This window comes from Mus caroli, chromosome 11 (assembly GCF_900094665.2).
Source record: "Mus caroli chromosome 11, CAROLI_EIJ_v1.1, whole genome shotgun sequence".
Lineage (NCBI taxonomy): Eukaryota > Metazoa > Chordata > Mammalia > Rodentia > Muridae > Mus > Mus caroli.
The window spans coordinates 96,264,843-96,273,715 of record NC_034580.1 but is presented as its reverse complement, the minus strand read 5'-3'; the positions used below and the strand labels follow the sequence as shown (position 1 = coordinate 96,273,715).

The 8,873-nt window shown below is 50.8% G+C and overlaps 1 long non-coding RNA gene across 1 annotated transcript in view; it reads right to left on the bottom strand.

Annotated features, from left to right (window-relative positions):
- Positions 1-5,192: 5,192 nt before the first annotated feature.
- The window catches only part of LOC110304182, a 5,926-nt gene continuing 2,245 nt past the window's right edge, over positions 5,193-8,873 (bottom strand). Inside the window, exons 2-4 of the long non-coding RNA XR_002379026.2 lie at positions 7,417-7,580; positions 6,827-6,994; positions 5,193-5,624 (exon numbers count right to left, since the gene is read on the bottom strand). This is a non-coding gene — a long non-coding RNA (uncharacterized LOC110304182). The remainder of the gene's footprint in view (positions 5,625-6,826; positions 6,995-7,416; positions 7,581-8,873) is intronic.

Here is an 8,873-nt window from a genome sequence, read left to right as displayed (position 1 = left end):
AAAGGGACACAGTTGACCTAGTTTTCACTCAGACTTCACCTTAGCTCTCTCTCTCTCTTGTGTCTTTGAACCGCGCAGACTGGTGGCCATATTGCTGGTTGGGAAGTGAGCTCTTGGGGTCCCTGTCTCCCTTTCTGCTCCTGCGGAAATTTTCAGCTTCCGGCTTGAGTCTCACAGGACCAAGGCCAGCCAGGTGGCGGTTGTGTCTGAGCTGCAGAGTGGGTTGTGAAGAACACTGGGCTTAGAGCTCTGCTGCTCAATAAATGTTTATTGTTGAAATGAATCATAACACCTGAGGCCAGTCTGCAAGGTGGAGGTGTCTGGGTACAGGCCCTTGCCTCCCTCTCTCTGCCAATCCTCCCTTCTCTGTGCAATGCCAGTTGGTGTACCCTATGGCCTTGGCAGGTCCTTTACTCCCTTGACATCTGATTGAGAGCTGGGGATCCCCGTGAGCTGTGAGGAACCTCAGACCTGCCACCAGGGGGCATGAAGACACAGTATTCCAGGGAGCCTTTGGAGGACGGTGGTTTCGGGTTTCTAATCAGGGATGTCTGTATTTTTCTAGTCCCAGGCCACTCTTCTGGGTGTTTAGAGGGATATGAAGAGGGGATTAAAGACATCCACTACACGTTTTTCTTTCCTGGAATTTCCCTAGAATTAGAGCATGCATGCCTAGTCTGGCCATTGGGGGAATGAACCCCAGCTCAGTAGCCAGAGGGTGGGACAACCAGAATTCACTTGTCCAACCTTGCATTGGTTGGGGGGGGGGTGTCAGGAGTCTGGAGGAGTAGGGGGCAAAGATGCTATTCTAGTAACTACTGCCCCCACTGCCATTCCATTGCAGAGTTAGGGACAGAGGGGCACTTTCAAGAGTGTCAAGAAGGTGACAGTTCGCCGGGCGGTGGTGGTGCATGCCTTTAATCCCAGCACTTGGGAGGCAGAGGCAGGCAGATTTCTGAGTCCAAGGCCAGCCTGGTCTACAGAGTGAGTTCCAGGACAGCCAGGGCTACACAGAGAAACCCTGTCCGGGAAAAAAAAAAAAAAGGTGACAGATCTATCTTATTACTCTACACCTTGAGAACTCTTATGGGGCAGAGGCCTCTACAATGAAGAGTGGAGCTGACCCAGGGAAGGGCATGACGTTCTCATTACCACCCCCCTGCTCCCAGGTGCCAGATGGCCAATCCTGGGACTCACGAACTTCTGTGTCCTAGAGGACTGATATCCCATCTGTCTCTCTCCTAGGCTCTGCTCCAAGTCTCTTGGCCTTTAGAGGTAGAACTGTGTTCCAGATAGGTAGTTTCCCTGTGACCTCCATCTCTGTTATAAGAGAGTCTAGACTGGTTTCCTGACAGCTTCCACGAACCAGGATGGCTCTGCCTACCCTTCCCATCCCAGGCTGTTGCACTGTCAGCATCTAGTGGCCTACCTCCTGGGAGAGGCTTCCCTCCAGGTCTGGCAGCACATGCTGCAGGGAGCAGGATGTGCTTGAACATGTCTGCACAGATGTGTGCTGCTATGAGCACCAGCTCTGGAATCTGGACTGCTGGGTGTGGGTCTGAAAAGTGCCTGTGGGTCAGAGGGCAAAGAAGTCTGTGTCTGTGCCTAATGTGCATGCACTGTGTGCACAGGTCTGAGGGTGCCCAGAATCTCTTTCAGTGTGTATGTCTCTGTCCATATACCTGTGGACCCATGTGTGTTTGGGGAAGGCTCCATTGATCCACACAAGTATTGAGTGCCTTTCACATACCAGGCATGCTGCAGGTTGCTGGGCACAAGATCATGAGCAAAGTAGGCCAGTCACCCCGCCCTCTCAGAGTTCTGTTTCACTGGAGTCAGGTGGTGAGCAATAGATCTTAGATAAATTATTAGTATCCCAGGACTCAGGAGGCAGAAGTCTTTCCACGAGTTCCAGGCCAGCCAGGGCTACATAGGAAGACCCCATCTAAAAAACAAAAATTGAATTATGCTAGATATATCAGATAAGAAAAATAGAGCCGGCTAAGAGGGATCCAGAATGCTGAAGGGTCTCAGATGATGTGTGTAAATATGTTTGAGTATGCATATGAATGTGCATATGTGTGACTGAGTGTGTATCCAAACGTGTGTGTGTGTGTGCGTGTGCATGCATGCGCGCGCGTGCGTGCGTACATGCCTATTAGTTAGCTACACCTAGGAATCCTGTTCAGGCTCTTGGCCAGTCCAGTATGCCTCACTCAGCTCCCCTTTCTCAGGGAGCTGGCAGCCCCTCCCATCCCATTTCCAGGACAGCTGACTCCCCAAACCGGTGAGACAGAATCCCAGCCAGTCTCCGCGTGGGCCCTCCAGCCCATTCTCTAGCCGCACCCTGTCCAAATGCTCTCACCTCACCTCACCACCCCACCAGCTCTCCCATTCTCAACAGTATGCTGGGTGGAGGTGTGGGATGGGCAAAACACTGGGCTGTGACCTCACCCAAATCAGACCAAACTCAAGAGATGCCACAGGAGTGTTCTGGATCCAGAAACTGGATCCCATCTGTCTAAAAGCAGAACTCTGTAGTGCAGGGTGCCCCTCGGGTACCAGCCTGGATCATTGTTACCCTCAAAACTGCTCCCCTTATTCCGGGTGTGCTGGAGTTGATGTTTAGAGAAGGGAACTGAGGTGTTATGATCTGAAGGAAGGTCAGGTGGAAGGGAAAGGCCCTGGGCTTGGGGTTGTCCGCTGGGGCCAAGGAGAAGAATGCACCCTTAGTGTGTTTAGCCTAGGAGGAATTTGAAAAGGGAGAGTGGGGAAGGGAAGAGGGGAGGAAAAGAAGGTAGGAAAGAAAAGAGAAGGGAAAGGAACAGAGTCCTGGTGTCAGGCCCATGGGATGTAGGTCTCATGTTGGGGGCCCTGGGACAGAGTTGTTGGGGTCATGTAGGAGAGCAGCTTCCTAACTTCTGAGAGTGATGGTCAGCAGAAGAAAGAGTCCCATTAGCTCCCCCAAACCCCACTAACTTCCCGCCTCAGCTTCAAATATTATTTTGAGAGCTGGAGAGATGGCTCAGCGGTTAAGGGCAATGACTGTTCTTCCAGAGGTCCTGAGTTCACTTCTCAGCAAGCACATAGTGGCTCACAACCATCTGTAATGCGATCCGATGTCCTCTTCTGGCGTGTCTAGAGACATCTACAGTATATTCATATAAATAAAAAGTAAATTAAAAATAAATTTTTTTTTTAGCCACTCAAATTTAGTAGTTGGGTGCGGTTCCCACTTTTATGGCATTAATGTTAGTACTCACAAACTACTGTGATCAGATCAGCCTTGAAAAGAACACTTAAGGGGCTGGAGAGACGGCTCAGAGGTTAAGAGCACTGACTGCTCTTTCTGTGGTCCTGAGTTCAGTTCCCAGCAACCACATGGTGGCTCACAACCATCTGTAATGGGATCTGATGCCCTCTTCTGGTGTGTCTGAAGACAGCTACAGTGTACTCATATAAATAAAAGCAAATAAATAAATCTTAAAAAAAGAAAAGAAAAGAACACTTAAGAAGGCTGGAGAGATGGTTTAACAGTTAAGAGCACCGGCTGTTCTTCCAGAGGACCTGGGCTTGATTCCCAGCACCCATATGGCAGTTCTATACAATTGTCTGTACCTCCAGTTCCAGGGGACCTGATACCCCATTCTGTCATTTGTAGGTACACAGACATACTTGCAGACAAAACACCCAAACATATAATACAACTTTTAAATCTAAAAATCAAAAGAAGTTAGAATCCTTAACATCTCATCTGATGTTGCCTGCCTCTGAGAATAGAGTCTCTCTGGGAACAAAGAAGGGCCCCTCTCCATGTCAGATGGTCCCGTCAAGCTGGCTCTGGAGTGAATAACTTTACCTAACAAAGATCTGGTGACCACAGGGCCCAGGGCCATCATCCTTGTCTCCTAACTCTGGCCTTCCTCCAGGGCCTCTTTTATAGTATCTCTCCAAGGTCAGTCCTGGAAAATGGCCCTGCTTTTCATGGATAGGGAAACTGAGGCCCCAAGAATCTAGGTTGGACTCCAGGTCCGGACCTAACTCTGATCTGGACTAGAACACAGCTCTGGCTGCTTCCCTTTATGATCAAGTTCCAAGATGACTGGGGATGCACGGGAGTCTGCTGGGAGCCACAGCAAGCAGCCCCAGCTGAAACAAAAATCCCAGGCCCAACCTATGGTCTGATCACCTCATAATCACTACCTCCCTGGGTCTCAGCTGGCGCCAAGGACTCCTGGATAGCATCTCTTTTGTCCCCTGAAACAGCCCTTGGTATAGAAGCACCTATTCTGCCCATGACTCAGGTGGGGAAACTGAGGCGAGGTTGTGCTTACTTGCCTGCCTTCCTCCCACATACATACGCTTGACCCCCTGACTACCTGGAAGAGCTCTCTAAAGTCATAAGAAAAGCAGAGGCCAAAGGAACTTGACATTTTCCATTTGAGGTCATCGCTTCCATCTTTCCTTTAAGAAAAAAGAAATTTACCAGGCTGGGGGTCTGCCTCAGGGACTTTGCCCCTCTTGCAGGCTGGGGGTCTGCCTCAGGGACTTTGTCCATCTTGCAGGCTGGGGGTCTGCCTCAGGGACTTTGCCCCTCTTGCAGGCTGGGGGTCTGCCTCAGGGACTTTGTCCCTCTTGCAGGCTGGGGGTCTGCCTCAGGGACTTTGCCCCTCTTGCATGGAGCTCTTCAGTTCCATTCTCAGTACTGTGTAAACCAGGTATGATGATACAGAGCTGTAAAGCCAGCACTCCGGAGATAGAGGCAGGAATTCAAGATCACCCTCAACTACACTGCAACTTCAAGGCCAGCCTGGGCTTTGCGAAATCCCTCTGGAGAAAGAGGAGGAGAAAGAGGGACGACTGCCATGTTCCTTGGATGAAGTCAGAGGTGACCACGCCTGAGTTCCTTCTTTGCCCCTTAACCACTTGGCTAAATTCCTAGGGTCTTCCTGGAGGAGGAGGAGGCTGGTAAGGGGGGGGGGTGGGTTCAACCAGTCCAAGTGGGAAGTCTAGCTTGTCTCCCCGGTTTGCCCAAGTGTGGAGTAGGTGGGGTTATTTGAGGGCCTCCCGGTCCCACAGAACCATTATATTGTTTTGCTATCTCGGAATGAGATTAGGCGCTCCACCACAGGCTAGGGTCAGGCCTGGAAGTCAGAAAACGCTTGTCTGATGACTTTAACCTCTAGTAGCATCTCCATCACTGTGCTGTTTATTGATTTTTAATGCCTTGGTATCCTCAAACATGGAAGAGTCTCGTGGTGTTGGGAGCTCCTGCTCCCAGACCTCTCACACACTCCCATCCAGCTGGCTTCTCTCCTTCACTCTTATCTACAGCTTGGCCCTGCTTCCCTCCCCCCATGCCCTCCCCCCTCACTACTTCCAGGTTCTCTGTTGGGATCATAAATTATCCATGAGCGGTAAGTTGGCTGCTGCTTCAACCGGAGCTGAAGTGCTGATGAAATATTCAAGGACCTCGACTCTCACATTCCCCAGGGGCCTGGCCCTAGATTCTGAGTGCTGCCCCAATTCCTACTGAGTCACTGAGACCTTGGAGGTGTGCGTGGTGGTCTCTTTGCTTCATCCCCACACCATGGCTCTGTTTGCTGGGTACCGTTGGTAGTGACCTAGAGGAAATAAGGTCCAGGTCCTGGTTTAGAGCCTAGGAGGGTGCCCTAGGCATCTGCAGCCGTGCAGCAGCCTTCCACCCTGGTTATCTAACCTCCCAAATGTTCCTCAAGTCTTACTCAGATGACAGAAGTCAAGCCTGAAGAATCAGTCCTTGCTTTCTTTTGCCAGGACCCTACACTCTCCCTGGGTTGAAAAGCGAGGTTGTTTGGGACCTGACCCAGTGGACAGAAAACAAAGGTTCTGTTTCCAACTCTGCTATGCATTTGTTGTTCATGGGGCCTTAGACAAGCCCCTCTCCTGGCTCAAACCTCAGTTTTCTCAGATGTGCATGAGAGTGAAGATCCATTTCTTTCTGAGAACTCCGAGGTGGGAAAGAGGGTGTGTGTGTGTGTGTGTGTGTGTGTTGTGTGTGTGTGTGTGTGTTCCTGCAAGCAGGTGTGAGCACATGCACAGGTGTAAGCTTGCTCAGGATTGAGGGCCTGCCTGTCTGTGGGAAGGGCTCCTGATTAGCACAGGCATTTCCCAGAGCTTGTGGAGGGGAGGGTGGAGGGAGGGGCAGGCAGGCTGGCAGGCTGGCAGGCTGGCAGGCTGGCAGGGCAGATGGAGCCCCACCTGTGTCAGCCTGTGCTTGGAGTCGGTCGCCCAAGCCAGGAGCAGGAAGCTGGGTGACTCAAGTGGCAATGTCTCCCTTGTCCCTCCCTTCCCCCCTAAAACTACTCAAGTGGGGTTTGCTGGTAGTTGCTTCGAGAAGTTCTCAAAAGACCCACTTCAGAGCATATCCATGTTACAAGCCTGTCCTGAGACTTCACTGGTGGGGGGTTGGGGCGGAAGGGAACTAGCTGTTTTGGGACTTCGTTCTAGAAGGGTCTTAGTAGTGGGTAAGGGGGACAGCCCAGAATAGACATTCTCTAAAGAGATCCAGGGTTCCTCTGGGCTGCACTTCCCCCACCTCTGGTATCTGGCCCTGGCCCGTACTATTTCTGTTTCCCTATCTCTGTTTTCTTGTCTCCCTGTTTTCTTTTTTGGCATTCGACCCCGCCCACATGCCTTGCTGCAAAGTGTCATGTCTGTCGCTAGAGCCACCTCTGTAATTAGGGGCCTTCCTTGGCTGGGAGCACACCCACAGGGCTAGCTGTGGGCAGCATCTGGTCTCAAAGGCTGCTCCACAGAACCAAGTGGCACAAAGAAGTGCACCCACCCCTCCTCGAGAGACTCCTCCAGCTCTAGCTGAAGTGAGGACTCCTCCAGCAGGGGGTCCAGAGACTTCCAGGGTCTTCAGGCTGCTAGTGTCTCTACAGATCTGGCCTTGAAGGGGTCATGCCGAACAAGCCCCTCCCCCAACATCCGTGAGCAGGGGCTGAAGGACCTGTGGAGGTTCACAGATAGGCTGCAGATCGATATGAATTTCCGAATCTGTTAGAAAAGCAATCCCAGCATAAGAGAACCCCCACAATGGCTACCAAGGCCAGGAAGGGCTTTAGAATTCTTGCTCTGTCAGAACATGATAGCCCCAGGGAGATTTGTCCCCAGCTTCCAGCCCTTGAGACATCTACCTTCCCTCCTGTCTTTGCTCATAACACAAAGCCACCTCTGGCTCTACACATGCGTGAAGATACAGGAGTTTGTGTACCCCCAGTTGCATCTTTCCTTCTCCCCAACTGAACTTGTGATTTCTTTGGCTTACCACCCAGAAGTGCCAGAACCTTTGGGACAGAGGGCTGTAGTGAAAGATTCATAGGCTAAGAAGCATCGGTCATGTTGGACAAGTAACACCGGGGTTTCAGGTACCTGGTCTGCAAGGGGTGTGAGTTCTGCGCAGCCTTCTCCCCTAGTTGGCCCTGGGTGGAGACTCAACCCCAGGAAAGTTAGGACAGAAACGAAAAGCTGGAGCTTTTAGAGGATAGGACTGGGGGCAGAAGGCCTCTTCCTGGGGCCAAAGGATGGCTCTGTACCTGGAATGATAGGTAAGCATGCTCAGGACACCATTAGATTTTAATAGCCAGGGCAGAGGCCCCTGCATGATTCAAAGGTGGGTATTTCTCAGGCCACCTAGGGCTAAAAGGTCTTTGTATATGTTTCTGAGTGTGTGTGTGTGTGTTTATTCTATAGGTCTAAATACAGCCATCCATCAGAAGAGCTCTCCACCGCATAAAAGCTAAGTTCTAATGAAGAACAGAAACACAGGCTGGAGAGATGGCTCAGTGCGTTGTAAAGGTGTTTTCTGTGTCTGCCTGGTAACCTGAATTGAATCTCCAGAGCCCACATTAGAAATGTAAGGAATTGCCACAAAGTGGCCTTCACAGGCAAGCTATGGCACACCCACCACCATCACACATACACATGATAATTAGAAGAAGAAAGAACAGAAACTCCTCATCTGCTTCCTTATATGGCCCAGAGGTCTATCAGGAGGCACGAGGAAGAAATGACATAAGCAGAGGAGGCACTCTGACTGCTTTGGACAATATCTGATTGACGGTCACCTTTGCCTTAAAGAGGTTCTTCAATGAACAGTCCCTCATCTTGATCACTGGCTTCTGTCTCTGGGGAGCTTGGGATGGGCTGGCTGGTGCTCTATTACTCCCGACTCTCAGGCTCCAAAGGGTTGCAAGGTTGAGTTAATCAGATACGTCTTGGTGGCCCAAGGATTTAGTGCCTACTGAGCTCCAGGCAAGAGAAATGAGGCTAAACTGCAGGGATACGAGTTGAAGCTAGACATCAGAAGAAACTCACCGCTATCAGAAAAAGGAGACAAGGGCATTTGCTATAAGGGAGACTGAAGAATTTCCCTTTTTTGGAGATTTGTCAAATACAAAAATTCTTGCCTTTAAAGGCTGGGAAGCAGAAGGTTGGGTTGGATGCCCTTGTCCCTCTCCTTCAAGTTCAAGCTGCAAAGGAGACCAATAGTCATAGCAATGCTCAGCTCTATTCCTATGTGTCTCCTTCCCTCCAGGAGACCAAATCCCCATGCAAAAGAACTGATTCCAGGAACAGCTATTTTCTGATTCCTTTATGTATCCTCAGACGCAGGCGAAGCCCTGGTGCCTTGGCAGGCACATAGTAGGAGATTAAGAAACACACAGGAAGTGCATCCATCTGGGAGGAACTGGCTCTGTTTTCTACATTGGAGCCTCCACCTGGGGGTTTTAGCTTTGGCCTCCGCAACGTGCTGTGGCTTGTTACATACTAAGACAAGCCGTGGTGCCTTCTGCGGACACACAGAGTTTATTCAGAAGCTCCAATCC